At 37.5% G+C, this 21,025-nt stretch overlaps 1 protein-coding gene and 1 pseudogene across 3 annotated transcripts in view; both read left to right on the top strand.

Annotated features, from left to right (window-relative positions):
• The window catches only part of DGKB (diacylglycerol kinase beta), an 808,203-nt gene that overhangs the window by 127,119 nt on the left and 660,059 nt on the right, over positions 1-21,025 (top strand). The gene's annotated exons all lie outside the window — the stretch shown is intronic.
• LOC130027941 (uncharacterized) lies at positions 14,477-14,676 on the top strand (annotated as a pseudogene).

Here is a 21,025-nt window from a genome sequence, read left to right as displayed (position 1 = left end):
GGCCCCCTATCCTGAGCTCTGAGTCACAGTAAGCCCTCAGTACTGCTGAGCCCCCAAATTGGAAAAATAAAAACCTGTTACTTGAGGAACTGTGATTTATGAAATTGTTATTGATAGGATTTCTTCCATAGAAGATTCCAACATCATATCCTCTACAATGATGTCCTATTCTCTCCACAATATGTTTGTCTTTAAAGTAGGTTTATTATACTTTTCCATAGTGGTTGAAAAAAAGAATTCTAGGGGAAAACTAAGACTACGTTAAAGTTTTCACTTTCTTAAATATTGCTTCATAAGAATTTTTAAACCTCTCTTAAAATAAGTGCTTTTTATATCATAATCATTCAAATATATTAGACAATTTCAATAATAAATGGAAATAGCTGGTTTGTCAGGACTGGTATTTTCTGAATGAAGAGAAACTTAAAGCAGTCCCTTGTATTCTGAGTTGTCAGATGAGGGCTTTAAGGACTCTTTCCAGATTTATCCAGGGTTCTACACCTAATAAAGACAAATCTGGCATAAGAATCTAATATATCTGTATCTTTATGTATTATTTTGGATTCTTTATAAAGTGTTACTTTTTTCCTTTAGTAAAATAAAATATGTGAGCTGAAGTCAAATCAATATGCCATAAGTTTTCACTGGGGTGACTGTAAACTACCATATTCATGTTTTATTTTAGTTTTGTATTATTTGTGTAACATTTGTTTTATCCCAATCATTATTTTCTCAAGATTTTATGATTTGTAAAATATATTCACTGACTAGGGAATTAAAGCATTAGGAGGATAAGGAAATATTTCTCCAGTAACTACTATGAAAATCTGGAAAAAGCTCTTGGTGGAAAATCTAATAATTTGAAGAATCCTCCTTTAATTTAGTGGCCCTGCAGTTTCTTTGTTAAAAACTATTTTATTATAGTTTGGGTAACATGGATGTCATATTAATATTCTTGGTTTTGATAAGCATTATTTGTAAATGTAACATAATTGTAAAAATGCAAATTTGCTATACCTTTACCACAGTTTAAGTGTCCAAGATCCTCCAGCTTGTTGCATATAACACTTTGAATCCACTTTTTCCTTCCACACTCTCATAACCTCAAACTGCTTGCTATCCTGAGTTTTGTAATCCAAGCCAAGAGGTGGTCATTGATTTGTACTGTGTTATCCCTTGCTTTGTTTTTTCTATACCACAGATCATTGAGCATATGTCCATCTCCCTGTGATTTGTTTCACGTTACATGAAATCTCCTGCCCCCATGCCTGGCTGTCTTCACCAGGGCCCCTCGGAGGGGGGTGAGTTGAGTTTCCCTCCCCGACCCGAGCAGAGCCTTGGCTCTGGAACCCAGCCACAGCCATGCTCAAGGCCAATCTCCACAGGCTCAGACGAGCCTCATGCATGAAGGAATCGACAGAGAAACCCAGGTGTGCAGGACCAGGACTGAGATCTCCAAGCCTGCTCGGATCAGGACTGGGCCTCATCCACCCAATCCCTCATTTTCCAGTAGCTAGGCAGCCACACCCACAAACTGCCCCCGGCACCATGCAATCCCATCAATGGCCAAAATCCAGAGACTATAAAACAAAGCTCCTGGAAGCGACCTCTTATAGTCTAGATCTCCCTCTCAGAGAATCCTGATTGCAAGCTACCCAGATTATCCTGTCCACAGAGCAGAGCCTGGCAAGCTCCCAGTGGCATATTTAATATGCCAAAAACAGTAACAATAATGACACCCATTACCCTGAGCCTGAAAGAGCCTTCAATGTGTCACTCTTTGGAAGGAAGAGTAAAGAGAGTCTGTTAAATCTCAGGGCTAGAACAAATGGAGACGTTACTGGCACCTGCTCAAGCAAATCAATGAAAAACGGGATGACAATGATACAGTGATTCATGAAATCATCCAGGTCCATCTAAGTCTCAGCAAATTGCAATTTTTGTCTTTTTTAAGCTGTATAATATTTCATTATTTTTATATACAAGGACTTCTTTACCCATTCACCTATAGTTGAACTTGTGTGTTGTTTTCATATTCTAGCTATTGTACTGGGCTGGAGCGATAGCACAGTGGTAGGGCATTTTCCTTGCATGCAGCCAGCCCTGCTGAGCCAGGTTCAATTCCTCTGCCCCTCTCAGAGAACCCGGCAAGCTACTGAGAGTAGCACACATGGCAAAGCCTGGCAAGCTACCCATGACACATTCAATATGCCAAACACAGTAACAACATGTCTCACGATGGAGACATTACTGGGCCTGCTCGAGCAAATCGATGAACAACGGGAGGACAGTGCAGCAGTACAGCTATTTTACTTGCTGCTAAACAGACTAGTACATTATGTATATTTAAATTAATGTTTCACTGTTGGGTTGGAGCTATAGCACAGTGGTGGGGCATTTGCCTTGCACGTGGCTAGCCCAGCTGATCCGGGTTCGAGTCCTCTGCCCCTCTCAGAGAGCCCCGCAAGCTACTGAAAGTATCTAGCCTGCACGGCAAAGCCTGGCAAGCTACCCATGATGTATTTTATATGCCAAATACAGTAACAAGTCTCACAATGGAGACGTTACCAGGCCCACTTGAGCTAATGGATGAACAGTGGGAGTGACAGTGAAAGTTTCAGTGTTTGGGGTAGAGGTCCAGTGAAATTGCTTCGCCATATGATAGTTTACTGAGGGGGAGCCACACTGTTTTACATAGAAACTGAACCAGATGATATTCCCAACAATGATGAATGGCATTTCCCCTCCCCTTACCCCCCAAAACAATGGTGTTTTATTTTCCTCTTTTCCACCAAAAGGAGCTGTTTCAAAGCTTTTGTATGTGTCTTCTCACTCATGGTGTGAGACATATATCATTGTCATTTTGATCTGTATTTCCCTGTTTATAAATGAAAGTGAACAGTGTGCCTACTGGCAATCTGAATGTCCATCTCAGGGAAGTGCTTGTTTATCTCATCTGCCTGTTTTTTGTTGGAATTATTGTATTTTTATTGTTTTTGAGTTTGTTATATATCTTGAATAGTAACTCTTTTTATATTGCATGCAAATATTTTTTGCCATCCAGGTGACTTTTGTTTATAGTTAGATTTTCTTCTGCCATATAAAAGCACTTTAAGTTTGACAAAAATCCCATTTATTTATTTTATTTTATTTTATTTTTTTGCTTTTTGGTTCACGCCCGGCGATGCTCAGGGGTTACTCCTGGCTCTGCACTCAGGAATTACGCCTGGCGGTGCTCAGGGGACCATATGGGATGCTGGGATTCGAACCTGGGTCGGCAACATGCAAGGCAAATGCCCTACCTGCTGTGCTATTGCTCCAGCTCCCAAAAATACCATTTAATGAATTAATGATTGAATGATCAGTGAAGTCCCGATCCAAGAAGATTGTGTTCATGTGTTTATTAATGTATTTTATGCATTTTATTCTAACCTTGGAGCATTTAAGACATTTTGTATAAACTTTTTTGTATTATTTTAGATATGATTTATTTTTAGTGTTTTGCCTTGTTTTGTTTTATATTGACATGCAGCTACTCAATGTTCCCAATACTATTATTTGTTGAAGGGTCTTATATTGCTCCACTCATGCACCTGCACCTTTATCACATATTAATTCTCCATGTATCTGAGGACTTATTTCTGGGTTTTTAGTTCTATTTTTATTGATCTGAGAGTGTACTTTAATTTCTTTTTTTCTACTAGAGAAATAGTATGATCATAATAGCTCTAGAGTGTAATTCAAAGTCAAAAATGCAAGTGCTTCTGTCTTCTTTTTACTCAGACTTTATTAGCTCTTTTGAGGAGTTTTGTAATTCCATAGAAATTTGAGTAGACTTCTTCTAATTCCTTGCAGAATTACAATGGATTTTTCAAATGGGAATTTCATTGAATCTGTATAATAATTTGGGTATAAGGTAATTGTGATAGTATTCTTTAAATCCACAAATATGAAGCCTCTTTCCATTTCTTCTATTGCCTTTTATTTAATTAAATTGTGATTTATGTCTGCTGATGTCCTTGACATTTTTTGTTAATTTCGTTATTTTTTTTCAATATTTTTGGACAGTACTTTAAATGGAGTTGCGTTTTTTCACATTCTTCTCTTCTACATCAGATTTTTCACATATAGAAATGAAACATTTTAGTATCAATTTTGTATCCTCTTCTGCTGTATTAGTTTTTTATTATTAATAGTGTTGAGTGAAGTATTTATGGTGTTCTACTATATATTATCAATTCATCTCCAAATAGTGTTACTTTAACTCTTTCTCAATTTGGATGCCTTTCATTTCCTTTTAACTGATTTTGTGGTAAGGAATTCCATTATTGTCATAAATAACAGTAGAGAAAATGAACTATTTGCTTGTGCCTTATTTCACAAAGGTTTTCAGTTTTTCACAGCTGCGTATGATGTTGGCTGTTATTTTGTTGTATATTACAATTCTCTGCTGAAGTACATTTCTTCAATCCCTATTTTAATGAGTGCTTTTCCAAGGGTGGCTCCCAAGTAGTACTGTGTCTAGGAGGCCAGGGGAGCTCAGGCAATGAGCTGTTGGGAATAGCTGAGAATGCAACTGTGGGTGGGCTGCATCATGTAGATGTATACCTGCTTCATGCCAGTCATGACCTCCACTCACACTGCTGCATTCTATGATACCGCAGTCTGTTTATGACTCAGCTCCTGGTGATGTAAAGATGAAATTCTTTCCATTATTTGCATACAATACATTCTCAACTTTGGCTGGTGTTTCATGTCCTGTATCAGCATGCTAATCCCGTTCTCTTTTATTCTCAGTTTGAATGAAGCCCCACCCTTGCAAGCCCCACCCCCTCTGCCCATGTGGGAAATCATTCCTTAGCTCTGATCCTGTACATTACATCATTCCACCATCAACCCTCCTTGAAACAATAACTTTGGTTTCCATTATTTTTTCTTTTCAGTGAGACCACTCTGTTATGCTAAGTTCAGCTCAGTTTTTATGAATTCTTTTTGTTGATGCCATGGAAGTTTACCCTGTATTTTCTTGGAGAGAATTCTTAGACTTTCAAGTGAAGTTCTTTTTAATTTACAGTATTTCTAATACACATCAATACTCATCTTGTCAATATGGGTTGCTTATTTTCAACCTAATATTCCAGTTCTTTGTTGTTACTGTGTCTGGCATATCGAATACTCTCGGTAGCTTGCCGGGCTCTCCGAGAGGGGCGGAGGAATCGAACTCGGGTCGGCCATGTTGGCTGCGTGCAAGGCAGACGCCCTACCCGCTGTGCTATCGCTCCAGTTCTTCATAATGATTCCCCATGAGTAAGTGTGGATAGAATTATGTAGAGAAATCCACCAACTAATACATACAGATAGATCCAAGCTCTATCCTGGAATGATCCCATCAAAACAGAAGTGTTGTGCAGTTTTGCATTTTCCTCCTAGAATGCAGATTTCCTACATTCCTGCTTGCATGCCAAATTTCCTTATCATGATGAAGTAATGGCTTGAGGTTGGACTAATTTATGTCAATTCAAGATATTAAGCACTTAAAAACAGCACTATCTATCAGCTATTTTAAGTTAATACTATATCACTATCATTATGGAAACTGGTAATTATTTGTTCCTTTAAACTATTAAATATTTGAGTTTGGCACTGTGATAAATGATTATACAATAATCAAAAATCTGTTGTCTTTGTTCTTAGGAAATATAGTATGGGGTGACTACGGAGAACAGGGAGCTACAGTATTGTGGTTCTGAGGTACATCTTGAGCCATCAGAAACTAAGCATTAATTGTATAGAAAGACAAAGAGAGAAACAGAGAGAGGGAGGGAGGGGAAAGGAAGGAGAGAGTGGGAGAGAGAGAGAGAAAGAATTTAGTGAAGGCATGGAAATTCCAAGACATGGCTAGCTTTAGGCATAGTGGCATAGCTCCATACCTGTCATAATTTATCTCCATCTATAAACTCTGGTTTTCTGCTTCAAGAGTTTGAATATTTTCTTTTATTAACAAATGACTCCAAGAATAGCAAATAAAGTTGCTTATTTACCAACCTGGCAGAATGAACTGTCAGTATTTCTAATTGTTCAGAAAAAGTCCTAGAGTTAATGATGCAAAATGATGTCTCAGCTCAATTGTTCATCAGTGTAAAAAACATTTCAAAACTGATTATCTGAGCCTTGATTTTACTGTCATTTCTGTAGTTTTAAGAGAGGAAAGACCTCTGGAATAATGCAATCTGAGGGGAGGAGTAAACTGAATTCAGAAATAAAATTGGTATGTTGTCAGAAATGGAGACAGCTAATGAATACCAAGTAGGAACATATAATAGATATTCATTATAAGGAATAAGATTTGACAATTACAAGGTGCTCCAGGAAAGCATGAGGGAGAGTACAGATTCCAAATGAGCTGTCCTGTGAATTAATAATATTTCACCTTACAAACTAAATCTTACAACCTATAAAATTGATAAAATATAATTCTGTGCACATGAAGAAAAAATAATTTTCCATTTGAGTTTGCTATTTATTTGGAATAACATATTTTTATAACACAACAAAACACTGGATTTTATGTTATTTTTAAAAATATTTTAATTTATGGATATACAAGGCAAAGATGATTTTTAGGAACTTAAGCACTGGTCTGATCTCTGCCATATAATGTATGTATATCATACAATCCTAACTAATCCTTTATATGTATATATAAAATTTTGATAAGAGTTAATTAATATAAATTAAGTATTTTTGCCTATTATTTCCTAGAAACTTGAGTGGAACATTCTTAGACACAGTGCTTTTATGAATGATTCCCAAGTGCTATTTTTCCATTTTATTTCTATGATGTCAATGATGGCAATGATGATGACAACTTGTCACTGTAATCAATTACTATGTCAAATACATTTTATCTGTTATTTTATTTAAATTTCATTGATCCTTTTGAAATCATAAACACTATTATTTCATATATTCTAAATGAAACGGAAAGGCTAAATAAAGCACGAGTATAGTAGAAGCAGTATACAAGAAAGGTAGACATTAATTCAAGGTCATTTGACTTTGTGTTCAATCTTATTCCACTTGAGATCTAAATTAAGTTTCTTGATCATTTATTTAAAAGATTTATTAATACTTTATTTTAATAGTAATTGAAATGATTTCCTCCAGGTATCCAGTCCCCATTCAATTCTTCAATTTCTGATATATCTCCTCTGACTGTCAGAGAGGACTTGGACATTTTTTCCCCTTAAATTTGAATAGGAGACACTTATCATTGTATCACTGTATCACTGTCATCTCATTGTTCATCAATTTGCTCAAGCGGGCTCCAGTAACATCTCCTTTTTCCCCAGCCACAAGATTTTAGCAGCTTCTCTTTACCCGTCCCAGTGGTGTCGTACAGCAGGCTCTTTCAGGGTCAGGAAAATGAGACGCATCATTGTTATTGTTTTTAGCATATCGGATCTGCCACGTGGAGCATATATTTTGTTTAATTTCAGAGCTTTAGAGAAGGGAATACTTTTAAAAACATAATTTACATAGCCAAATGAGCTGTTCAGATTCATTCAGACTCATTCAGTCTTTTTTTTTTCTTCTGAAACAAAACTTAAGGTATATTTTTTCTTTTTTAGATATGTTATATATCTCTCTCTACATTTTGTTTTATTAATTGGGTAGTATATTGTCATTCACGGCAGCTATCAAATTCAGCTCTATGATATATAGCTACAGATGTAAACTATTTGAAATAAGCATTTCAGAATATAACAATAATAAATAAAAGTGTATTTATAGAGAAGCTAGGAGGTGCTGGGAAAATAGTACTTTGATCAAGTTGATTGTCTTGCATAGGCTGATGTGGTTAGAGTGATGTCACCCTAGGAACTTACAAGTTCTGCCAGGAGTGATCCCTGAGCACAGAGCTAGGAGTAAGCCCTGAAGAAAGCTATATGTGCTCTCCCAGTAAATAGAATAATAGTTTTGGGTCAGAGAAATAGGTCACATGTGAGGTTTTGGTTTTGAATACAGTTGAACCAGGTTTGATTCCCGAGCATTGCAGATTGTCTGCCAAGCCCCAGCAGGAGTGAATCCAAAGGCCTGAGTAAGCAGTAAGCCCTGAGCACAGCTGAGTGGGACCCAAATAAGAAATAAATCAAAAGGAATCCAGGAACTTTACTTATAAATTAGCAAAAATTATTTAATGCTAGCTGTGGGAGGATAGATATGTAGTTTGGCCATTAGGATCAAAAAGAACCCAAATTAGAAGTTTTCTCTATTTCTCAAGGGAATGAAAAAAAAGTAAGTTTTTTATCATGTCATTTAATTAGCTCCTTTTTTTAAATGGAAAAAAATGTGCCTCCAAATATTATGAGGATGAGTGATATAATTAAAATAAATCCAAAGAGGCCATGGCCCAAAATAGTCACATCAATTATGTATTTTTCTCAATATTGTATTGATCAAATTACTATATCAAGCATATTAGTATTATCTGATTTTTCCTCTTCAATAAATCTTGTCAATGGATGAAGATGGAAATGTCTTACTTGGCATTGTCAATGTGGTTTTTTTCTGTGCATTATGTAATTTCTAACCTTCTGTTTTGGTTTCATTCTTTTCTCTGCTTGGCTCTCACTGATTTTATAAGAAGCATCTTAAGTGATCAAGGACACCCACTGTTTTTAATCAGAGCTGTAGAACTGCATGTAGCTGCAAAAGCATTAGAAGGGTAGGTACATGACAGGGCTGAATGCTAATTGGATTTGGGGGATTAGAGCATGAATAAGTCACAGTATTTCTTCATTCTCATATTTGGTGACTTTTAGAACATTCTGCACTGGGAAGGCAAAGCAAATGATAGGTCTGAAACAAGGTAAGTGACTGTACAACCATCAATCAGAATTTTGTCAAGACTTCCTGCCATTTGTAAGCAAATCTATTCCTAGAATAGGAATAACTACTCTACCCACCTAGTAGGCTATTTTAAGTAATACATTATTGAAAATTGTTTGAATGTTCTCTAGACAGTTTCAGTTAGCAATAGGTCCTTTGGTATGTGGCTTATCCTGTTGTCAATTTAAGAATATGTATCACTGGAACATTTGATAAAGGACTAATGAACCATCAAGAAGGTATATGTGTTCATATTTAATTTCTGGTAGAAACCAATGGATGCTCTGATAAGGCTGAAAATAGATTTTTGATTCTTTCTGAAAAACAGACTAAAGACATATTTTAATATTTAAAATTGGACTTATGTAAGACATGTTAGTTGATAGTAGCAAAGCAAAGCCAGTACTCCTGCATCTGTTCTCTTTCCAAGGGCTGGTTTATACCTACTAGGTCTTTCAGTTTTGGTTCCTCACATCTTCCATAAACATTCACTTGAAGATAAATCTTTAAAATAACTTTAAAAATGCAACGTTAGATTACTTGACTAACATGTAACATCTATTGTACAAGTTGCATATCATACAAGGATAAAGAACATTGTAAATAATAGAAGATGTGCGTATTAGATTTGCCCAAACCAGTTTTATCATGAGATACTAAGATAGTGATGTCTCAATGAATCTTAGTTTCATTATTACAAGTAATAACAAAAGGAGAGAATGAACTATATAGAACAATTTATATATATATATATATAAAAGTATATGAAGAAGTTCTGCAAAGAATTTTAGAGGAGTATTTTTGTTTAGTTACTTTATAAATTTATTTTCTTTTGTTACACAAGGAACATTACTGGTTCTGTGCTCAGTAGAGGCTCTTGACATGCTTAGGGCACCATATGCAGTGCATGGACTTATAATTGGGTTGTCCTTGTACATGGAAAACGCCTTACACATATTCTATCTCTCAGGTGCTGTTTTCCTCCCTTTTTCCCATTCATTTCAGTAAGTACAGTGCTATTGAGTAATCTGTGTGCACTTATCAGTAGTGTGTTTTCTATATCTGTTATGCCCACTATATTGGTGCACCATACTTTATATGAAAGATGTTATATTGACTATTAGGAGTTACTAGTAGTTATAGATATTGCTGCATTAAATATTTATTTTTATTTTTAATTTTTATTTTTTATTAGTGAAATCTCATGAGGTACAGTTGTAGATTTACAAACTTTCATGCTTGAGTTTCTTTTATACAAAGATCGAGTACCCATCCCTCCACCAGTGCCCATCCTCTACCATCAATGATACTTGTAGCCCTTCCAACCCCATCCCTCATCCTCCCACCGCACCCTTCCTCTGTGGCAGGGTATTCCCTTTTGCTCACTCTTTCCTTCAGGGTTTTGTAGTTTGCAATAAAGGTATTGACTGGCAATCGTGTGCCATCTATAGTCTACTTTCAGCATGCATTTCATATCCCGGGCGAGACCTCCAAACATCCTTTACTTGGTGTTCCCTTCTCTATCTGAGCTTCCTTTTCCCCCAGCACATGCTGCTGGCTTCCAAGCTGTGGAGTAGACCTCCTGGTACTTATCTAAAGTATTCTTGGGTGTTCGACTCCCATTCTGTTACTTTACATTTCCCAAATGAGTGCATTCTTTCTTTGTCTGTCCCTGTCTTTCTTGCTCATTTAATTTAGCATGATACTTTCCATGTAGAGCCACTTGTATGTAAATTTCATGACTTCATCTTTTCTAACAGCTGCTTAGCATTCCATTGTGTAGATGTACCAAAGTTTCTCTAACCAGTAATCTGTTCTCTGGCAATTGGGTTTTTTTCCAAATTTTGGCTGTAGTGAACAGTGCAGCAATGAACATAGAAGTGCAGCTGTCATTTTGACTGTACTTTTTTTTTTTTGACTGACTGTACTTTTTTGCCTCTCCAGGCTCTATTCTCAGGAGTGGTATTGCTGGGTCAAATGGGATATCAATTTCTGATTTTTTGAGGATAGTCCATACTGTTTTCCAAAAGGGCTGAACCAATCGGCTTTCCCACCAGCAGTAAAGGAGGGCCCCTTTCTCATCACATTTGCGCCAACACCGGTTGCTTTTGTTTTTTTGAATATGAGCCAGTCTCTCTGTGGTATGAGATAATATCTCATTCTTGTTTTGATCTGCATATCCCTGATGATTAGATATAGAGTATTTTCTCATGGGCCTTTTTTGCCATTTGGATTTCTTCTTTGAGAAAGTTTCTGTTGATTTTGTCACCCCATTTTTGATGGGGTTGGATGGTTTCTTCTTGTGGAGTTCAACCAGTGTTTTGTATATTCTTTATATCAACCCATTATCAGATGAGTATTGAGTGAATATCCTTTCCAATTCTCTAGACTGTCTTTGTATTTTGGTCACTGTTTTTTTTGAGGTGCAGAAGCTCCTAAGTTTAAGATAGTCCCATTTGTCCTTCTCTGTTTTCACTTGCTGGGCCAGCAGCATGTCATCTTTGAAGACACTGTTAGCTTCAATGTCATGGAGGGTTTTGCCAACCTTGTCTTCAATGTACCATATGGATTCCAGTCTGATGTTAAGGTCTTTAATCCATTTTGATCTTACTTTTGTACGTGGTGTTAGGTAGAGATCTGAGCCTATTTTTTTTTGCATGTAGCTTTCCAGTTTTGCCAGCACAATTTGTTAAAGAGGCTTTCCTTGCTCCACTTCACATTTATTGCTCCCTTATCAAAGATTAGATGATCATATATTTGGGGGGAGATTTCAGTATATTGCGGGCTTGCAAAGCAGTGCAGAGATATGATCAAGGTAGACCTCAAAGTGAGAAGAGCAGAAGGGCTGTAGATGCGGCAGAAGCCAGAAGAAGCATTTGTAATGCCCGCCTGTCCTTCGCCAACTACAAGACCAAGATAACTGCCCTCCGACGTCCTGATGTATCTATCACATCTTCCAGAAAGGCAATGGAAAAGATTACCCATGACTTCTACTCAGATTGATAGCGATGTCCATCTGCCCACATACCAAATTCCATAGGATGGCTATGTCATTCCCAATGTTCTCCCTTCTGAAATCCGACACACCATTTTGTCGGTCAAGAAACGAACAGCACCCAGCCCAGACAAGGTCAGACCTGAACACCTGAAGAACTTGCCGTTAGCATTCATCAATACGCTGGCTCGGCACTTCACATGCTACCTGTTTGAATACAAGGTTCTGTCCCCATGGAAAACCAGCAGGACTGTACTACTGTATAAGAAGGGAGACATCCACGAAATGGCAACTATTGCCCTATCTGCTTATTGTCTGTCATCTACAAGCTGTTCACTTAAGTAATCCTGAATAGGATTGGCAGAACACTAGATGAAGGATAACCTTGCTAGCAAGCCGGGTTCCACAAAGGATTCAGCGCAGTCGACCATATCCATGAGATAACCGAGCTCACTGAGGTTTCTCGGGAGTTCAAGATGCTGCTCTATCTAACGTTAATTGATTTAAAGAAGGCCTTTGATTCTGTTGAGACGGAAGCGGTCATTGAAGCCCTAGGCAATCAGGGCATTCAAACTCAATACATCAGGATCCTCCGTGAGCTGTATTACGGATTCACTACCAGGATCTCACCATTCTACAATGAAGTGATCAACCATGTCAAGAGATACATTTGGCAGGGTGGTACCATTTCACCGAAACTCTTCAGTACCACCCTCGAGAACATCATGCGACAACTGGAATGGGAAGGAATAGGAGTGAAGATAGATGGTCAGCAACTAACTACACCACCTCTGCTTTGCTGATGCCATTGTTCTAATAACACCAAACATTAACCAAGTGGCACAAAAGCTGTCCATCTTCGACCCTGAGTATGGAAAGGTCGGACTACAGCTAAATCTTATGAAGACAATGTTTATGAGAAACATCCTCATTCCTGACGCTCCATTTGCCCTCAACGGAATGACCTTCTCCGAATGCAAGTTATGTGTACCTAGGTCGAGAAGTCAACATGGTGAATGACCTGGCACTTGAGTTGTGCAGGAGGAAGAGAGTGGCTTGGAATGCCTTTGAGAGCGTCGAAGAAGTAGCTAAGAGGACAAAGAACCTCCGGCTTCAGGCACATATCTTTGATTCTATTGTTCTTCCTGCATTAACATATGCCTCAGAGACCTGGGCCATAGACAAATAGGATGAGAGCGCTGTATTCCATGGGACTTCAAAAGACCGCATGGCCACCCACCTACCAGATGGTCAGACTTTTTCATCAAGATCCTGAATGATTGGTTTGAGGTTCTTCGTGTTCCTAGAATGAACAGACACCATTGGGCTATGCTAGCACACGGTAGGGACAAATGGAGACGTTATTGGCACCTGCTCGAGCAAATCGATGATTAACAGGAAGTCAAGTGATCAAGTGATGTAAGTATATTCAACCCTGTTCCATTGTTCTGCTGCTCTGCCTTTGTTCCAGTACCATGTTGTTTCAATTATTACTGCTTTATAGTCTAGTTTGAAGTTGGGGAGGTTGATTCCCCCCCACTTTCTTTTTCCCAAGAATTGCTTTAGCTATTTGTGGGTGCTTATTGTTCCATATGAATTTCAGGAGTGTTTGCTCTATTTCTTTGAAGAATGTCATGGATATAATTATAGGGACCTCATTGAATTTGTACGATGCTTTGGGGAGTATTGCCATTTTGACAATGTTAATTCTCCCAATCCATAAGCAGGGAATATGTTTCCATTTCCTTGTGTTCTCTTTTATTTCCTGAAGTAACAGTTTATAGTTTTCTTTGTGCAGGTTTTTTATATCCTTAGTTACGCTGAATCCTAGGTATTTGATTTTCTGGGGCACAATTCTGAATGGGATTCTTTTATTCATGTCGCTTTATTCTGCATTAAATATTAAAATGCACATCTTTTGAAATATTCAAGGTATTTTTATTTACGTTGGCAAATCAGTACATGTTTTTGAGAAAAAATTTCAAGTTAATATTATTGACAGAGTGAAGAAATGTTCTAGGATGAAAATTTTGTATATTCCATTTAATTAGTAAAATGTTGACCAGTATTATAACAACAACAGATTATAATAACATGCATATGTATGTTATTTACCAACCTTACAACATACATTGAGATGCATTTAAATGCTAAGAAATACATTTAAAATCTATTTCCAGGAAAAAATTCAAGTACTCAATCAGAAGACAATGAAACGATAAACGAAAGCACAGAATACTTTTAGAACAAGAATACAGATAGACAGATAGATAGATAGATAGATAGATAGAGAGATGTATTTTATTAAAATCTGATTTTTTTCATTTGGGTCACACCCAGCGATGCTCGAGGGTTACCTCTGGTTCTGCACTCACGAATTACTCCTGGTGGTGCTTGGGGAACCATATGGGATGCCCAGGATTGAACCTCTATTGGCCATGTGCAAGGCAAATGCTCTACCCACTGTACTATTTCTCAGGCCCCTAAAATATGAATCTTAATATAATTTAAAGCTGTTTGGTAGTAGAGTATCAAAATCATGATCAGATAAATAATGTCAATAAAAGATTCAATTTAAATATTAGGATATAGACACTTTCAGGAATACTTTCCATAGTTTGTTACTAGCAAAGTTTCTCTGATCATGTAGAGCCAGTAGAAACATGACGAGGACCCAGAGCCTTCTCTTCTGAGTAGGAAGCTGGTTCTAGGTGTTACTTTCACAACACTGATGATCGTTCATCTCTTCCTTTGGAAGAGCAAGAGGGAGAGGATACAGTCTGAGTGATTTCCAGAAACAAAAAAGAGAAAAAATAAATATAAGGATATAGACAAAGGAAAGTAAAAGGGTAGAAATGAAATACTTCATCACACAAATGTTAATAAAAAATAAAATAGTTAGGGAAAATTAATAGCAGATAACATATTTTGGAACAAAGAATATTTCCAGGATTAGAGAGAGATTTTGCATAATAATGAAACATTCTACAAAAATACCCAAAGTTGCAAAGTGTTTGCATCTAACAGTAAAGTATAAAGATGTGTATTTGCTTTCTTTTGCTTTTTTTTTGGTGGGGAGATTATCAAATCATATCTGGTGGTGCTCTGGGGTTTTTCTGGTTCTTTTATCAGTGAACCCTACTAGTCTGAGGGGACCATTTGTGGCACCAGGGATTACTTTTAGGTGTGGTGTAGGTATGACCAGTGTCTTAGCCCCTTTCTCTCTTGGTCACATTAAAATACACAAAGGAAAATATTAAGTGAACTAAAAGTAGTAACAAAGAGTCTATGATAAGAATTGAAGATTTCAATATCCCTTTCTCAATAATTGATAGGGCAATTATGTATATAAAAGCCAGGATATAAAAATTCTTAATGATACCATCAACTAACAGGATGTGAGCATTGTTTTTAAGTGCTCATGGATTATTTAATAAGTTTTATCCTAGATCATAAAACAAATTTTCAAAAATCAAAAAGCATTGAAATAAAATAGAGTTTATTCTTCGATTAACAGTGAATCAAACTAGATATTCATAAAGGGAAAATAAGAAGAAATCTTAAACATTCAGATTCTAATACAATTCTAAATAAGCAATTAATTCAAGAGAAGACTTTTAGAAATATATTATACTGAACTTAATGAAGATGAAGATGCACTGTAGCATTGTAGAACTGTCCTCCCATTGTTCATCGATTTGCTAGAGAAGGCACCAGTAATGTCTTCATTGTGAGACTTGTTACTGTTCTTGGCATACTGAATACAACATGGGGAACTTGCCAGGCTCTGCCGTGCCAGGCGGGATACTCTCTGTAGCTTACCAGTCTCTCTGAGAGGGACGAAGGAATCGAACCCAGGTTGGCCACATGCAAGGCAAACTCCCTACTCACAGTGCTATCACTCCAGCACATAATTATCTGTAGGTGCTATTAATAAAATACTAAAAGAGGAATGTGCATCACTATATATTTTTAAAAAAGGAAAAATCAGAATTAATTCTATAAGCCTACCCATGAATAGTCAGGAAAACATGAAATAAGCTTAAGCCAAAATGAAGTGTAAGGATGAAATAATAATGATAGCAGGAAACAATTAAATTTAAAACTGAAAAAAACATTAGAGAAAATAAAAGAGACTTTGTTTTTAAAGAATGACCATAAAACCTAAAACCTCTGGGAATATTATCAATGAAAAACAAGAGGAGACACAAATTGCCGAAACCCGGAGAAAAGTATATATGGCAGTGGAGAAACAAAACATAATGCCATGAACAAATTTATAGTTACTCAAATTTGATGGAGCAAACCAATTATTTTTCTTCTTTGGCTCTTCCTCTTCCTCCTCCTCATTATTCTACACTCTGTTTTACCAAGCTGTCAACAAAAGAATTCCATGCATACATTAATACAACTCAAATTTCTCCACCACTGTCAGCTTTCACCCAGTAATGTTCCCTGGTTCCCTCAACCCTCCCTCTTAAAAGGAATATTATATAATTTAATTATTTTAGTTTGTCTCCATGCATATAATGGTGTTGGCTTTAGTAATTTAGGTCTACACTGCCAATGTGACCAAGACCCCTGGTTCTTACCTTTACGTTACCTCCTGGCAGCCTCTTTTTTATCCCTGCCCCTCTTCGTCTCTCTCCTCCCATGGCCATTGTGTTTGACTAGGATTTGGCCAACTTACCTATGTGATATTTGTCCTCCGCCTTCTGATTTAATTCAATTAAATGATATCCTCCAGTCCCATTCAAGTTGCAGTAAATTGAATGATTTTATTGTTTCTCATGGTTACATAAAATTCCATTGCCTGTATACAGCAACCTTTCATCATCCACTTATCTACCACTGGGGCATTGCAATTGATTACATATTAAAGCTATTGAACAAAGTGACACAGTGAACAAAAATGTGACTATAAAGAATATTTTGAATCTTGGGGATAGATATCAATAATTGGAATCACTGTGTCATATAGAATCTCTATTTTTTACATTTTTGAGGAATTTCCACACTGTCAACCTGCCCACATACCAAATTCCACAGGATGGATATGTCGTTTCCAACATTCTCCCTTCCAAAATTTGACATGCCATTTCCTTGGTAAAGGAGTGAATATCACCTGGCCCAGACAAAGTCAGAACTGAACACCTGAAGAACCTGCTGTCAGTACTCATCAATACACTGGCTCGGCTCTTCACACACTACCTATCTGAATGCTAAGTTTTGTCCCACTGGAAAACCAGCAGAACTGTACTATTGTACAAGAAGGGAGACATCCACATCATTGGCATCTATCACCCGATCTGCCTGTTGACTGTCATCTACAGGCTGTTTATTCCAGTCATCCTGAATAGAATTGACAGAACACTAGATGAAGGACAACCATGCATGCAAGCCGGGTTGCGCAAAGGATTCAGCACAATCTACCATACCTACGAGATAACCGGGCTCATTGAGGTTTCTCGGGAGTTCAAGATGCTGCTCTGTCTAATGTTCATTGATTTAAAGAAGGTCTTTGATTCTGTTGTGACTGAAGCCGTCATCGAAGCCCTAGTCAAATAGTGCATTCAAACTCAATATATAAGGATCCTCCGTGAGTTGTATTATGGATTCACTACCAGGATCTCACCATTCTACAAGGAAGTGATCAACCATGTCAAGAGAGGGGTTTGGCAGGGTGATAACCATTTCACAGAAATTCTTCAGTGCCACCCTCGAGAATATCATGGGGCGACTGAAATGGGAAGGAATGGGAGTGAAGATAGATGGTCAGCAACTACACTACCTCCACTTCGCTGATAACATCGTTCTAATAACACCAAACTTTAGTCACGCAGCACAAATGCTGTCTGACTTTGACCATGAATGTGGAAAGGTCGGACTACAGCTGAATCTCACGAAGACAATGATTATGAGAAACAGTCTCATTCCTGGTATTCCACTCACTCTCAACAGAACAAACATCCCCAAATGCAACATTTATGTTTTCCTAGGTTGAGTAGTCAACATGATGAATGAATGGCATCTGAGTTGCGCAGGAGGAAGAGAGTGGCTTGGAACATGTTCAAGAGCATCGAAGAAATAACTATGAGGACGAAGAACCTCCAGCTCCGGACACATCTCTTTGATTTCACTGTTGTTCTTGCATTAACATACGCCTCAGAGACCTAGGCCCTATGCAAACAGGATAAGTAAGTAAAGTAAAGGCCCTCCCGTTGTTCGTCAATTTGCTCGAGTGGGCCCAGTAATGTCTCCATTGGAGACTTTGTTGTTACTGTGTTTGGCATATCGAATACGTCATGGGGAGCTTGCCAGGCTCTGCTGTGTGGGCGAGATACTCTCGGTAACTTGCCGGGCTCTCCGAGAGGGGTGGAGGAATCGAACTTGGGTCGGCCATGTTGGCTGTGTGCAAGACAAACGCCCTACCCGCTATGCTATTCGGGTCTCCCAAAGAGGAATTGAAAGAGCTATGCTTGGAGTATCATACTTCACTCAAATGAGAGGAAGAATCCGGAGTTCTGCCTCCATCAATGGTCAAGAATCAGGGATGCTATTTCTTTTGCCAACGCTTCGAAAATCAGATGGGCTGAACACGTAATGAGATTTGGAGACAGCCGCTGGACTAGAGCCATTACCAACTGGATTCGATAGGACGTCAAAATATCGCGTGGCTGCCCACCTACGAGTTGGTCAGACTTCTTCATCAAGACCCTGAACAATCGGTTTGAGGCTTTTTGTGTTCCTAGAATGAGCCATTGGGCTACACGAGCAGGGATGAATGGGGACATTACTGGCAAGTGCTTGAGCAAATCGATGAATAACGGGATGTCAAGTAATCAAGTGATCATACTGTTTTTATAGGCATTGGACATTCCTACCAGTAGTGAATCAGTTTATGAGTGTTCTTTTTTGCTACATTTTTTTTGTCTATCTGATACCACAGGGGTTTCAACCAATGCCTTATGCACAGTGTCTCAGATTCTCTACCTTTGTGTCACTAGGAATGATCCCTGAGTGGAGAGCCAGGATTAAGCCATGACCACACCTGCGCATGGTCCAAGCCCGTTCTGCTTCCAAAAACATACAAAAAAAATGTTTGTTTAAAATATTATCATATAAGTTACAAAGTCTGAGACAAATACTTGTCTAAACATAAATTTAATTTAATTAATTAATTAATTTATTTATTTATTTAGTTTTTTGCTTTCTGGGTCACACCCAGTGATGCTCAAGAGTTATTCCTGGCTCATGCACTCAGGAATTGCTCCTGGCAGTGCTCGGGGAACCATATGGGATGCTGGGAATCAAACCTGTGTCGGCCATGTTGGCTGCGTGCAAGGCAAACGCCCTACCCATTGTGCTATCACTCCAGCCCCATAAATATAAATTTTAAAAATATAAATTCACAGTTCAAAAATGAAGTATATGTGCTAAGTTGATTTAATAGGAAATCTATCAACCGTACTTAAAAATATAAAGTCAAAACTTCACTTTATTTTCCAGTAAAATTAGAAAAAATCATACTTTGAACTTTTTTTATGAAACTTCTGTAATCCTAGAACCACGTAAAGACAGCAAAAAAGCGGGGCTGAAGTAATAGCACAGCTGGTAGGGTATTTGCCTTGCATGCAGCCAACCCAGGTTCGATTCCCAGCATCCCATATGGTCCTCTGTGCTACCGCCAGGAGTAACCCCGGTGCATTGCCAGGTGTGACCTAAAAAGCCAAAAATAAAACAAAAAACAAAAAACAAAAAAAAACAAACAAGTGGGACAACAACAACAACAAAAGACAGCAGGAAAGTTCAAAATTGCAAACTATCCTCTCTCATAAATGTAATGCAAAACTTCTCAAATGAATATCAGCTAGTATAATATGTAGACTAATGGCATAGCACAATTAGGTATAGTTTACTTGGATATATGATTGCTTCAGTATTATAATAGTAACAGTGCTGTATGCTATACTAATGGGTTAATAAAACTATTGTAATAAATATGTATGTTACATTTATAAAGGACTTTAATTTTAGAATGCATAAATTTTACAGATCCATCATTTTAAAGATAATAATTAAAAGTGGGAAACAATAAGAAATTTTATTTTAGGCATAGTTTTTCTATAATATTGATAGTGTCAGGGGTTGGAACGATAGGCAAAGCCTGGCAAGCTACCCGTGACATATTCGATATGCCAAACAGAGTAACAACAAGTCTCACGATGGAGACATTACTGGGCCTGCTCAAGCAAAATTGATGAACAGCGGGAGGACAGTACAGTGCTACAGATAATGTCAAAATTTCATGTATAAAACATTCCGACACCACACCTTCCACAGTGTCAGCTCCACTTTACCATTGCCTTAGTATTCTCTCCTTTGTCCTCTTACTCTTTCAGTCTCTCAGACATTTATATTTTTCCTGCTAAAGATCAGTCTCAGTTTCTGCTGCAGTTCTCAGTTTCTGTTGCTTTGGGGCATTTGTTGTTTTTTTCACTATGTTTCCTTATATCCCAAATCTGAAGGACATAATTATGTATTTTTTCCACTTTTTCTGACCAATTTCACAGAGCCTGATACGCACTAGATCCATCCACATAGGAACAAATTACATGATTTCATCTTTTCTTATAGCCAAGTAGTATTCTACTATACAAATCCACCATACTTTCATATTTTAGTCATCTTTTTTGGGGTGTGGATTGGTTCCAGATTTTGGCTACTGTGAACAGTACTGCAATGAACATAAAAGGCAAATGAATAGGGATTTTTGAGCTTCTGAGGTAAATGCAAAGAGAGGAAGGGAAATCACTTCCTTGTTTTTTGAGAAGTGTCCATATTACTTTCTAAAAAGGTTGAACCAGAGAACATTCCCACCAGCAGTGGGTGGAATTTCTTTTTCCTCACATTCCATCAACACTCATTTTTGTTCTTTGTGATGAGTACCAGTCTCTCTAATGTAAAATGATAACTCACTGTTCTGACTTTTGCTGATGATAAGTGATGTACAGTATTATGCATAACTTTTGGTCACCTGCATGCTCACCTTGAGGATGTTTCTGTTTCTCACTTCCCCCTATTTTTTGATGTAGTTGGTTACTTTTTTCTTTTACATTTCTATAGTATTTTATATCT

The sequence above is a fragment of the Sorex fumeus genome, unplaced genomic scaffold (genome assembly GCF_029834395.1).
Source record: "Sorex fumeus unplaced genomic scaffold, SorFum_2.1 ptg000037l, whole genome shotgun sequence".
Lineage (NCBI taxonomy): Eukaryota > Metazoa > Chordata > Mammalia > Eulipotyphla > Soricidae > Sorex > Sorex fumeus.
This window is presented reverse-complemented; position numbering and strand designations above follow the sequence as displayed.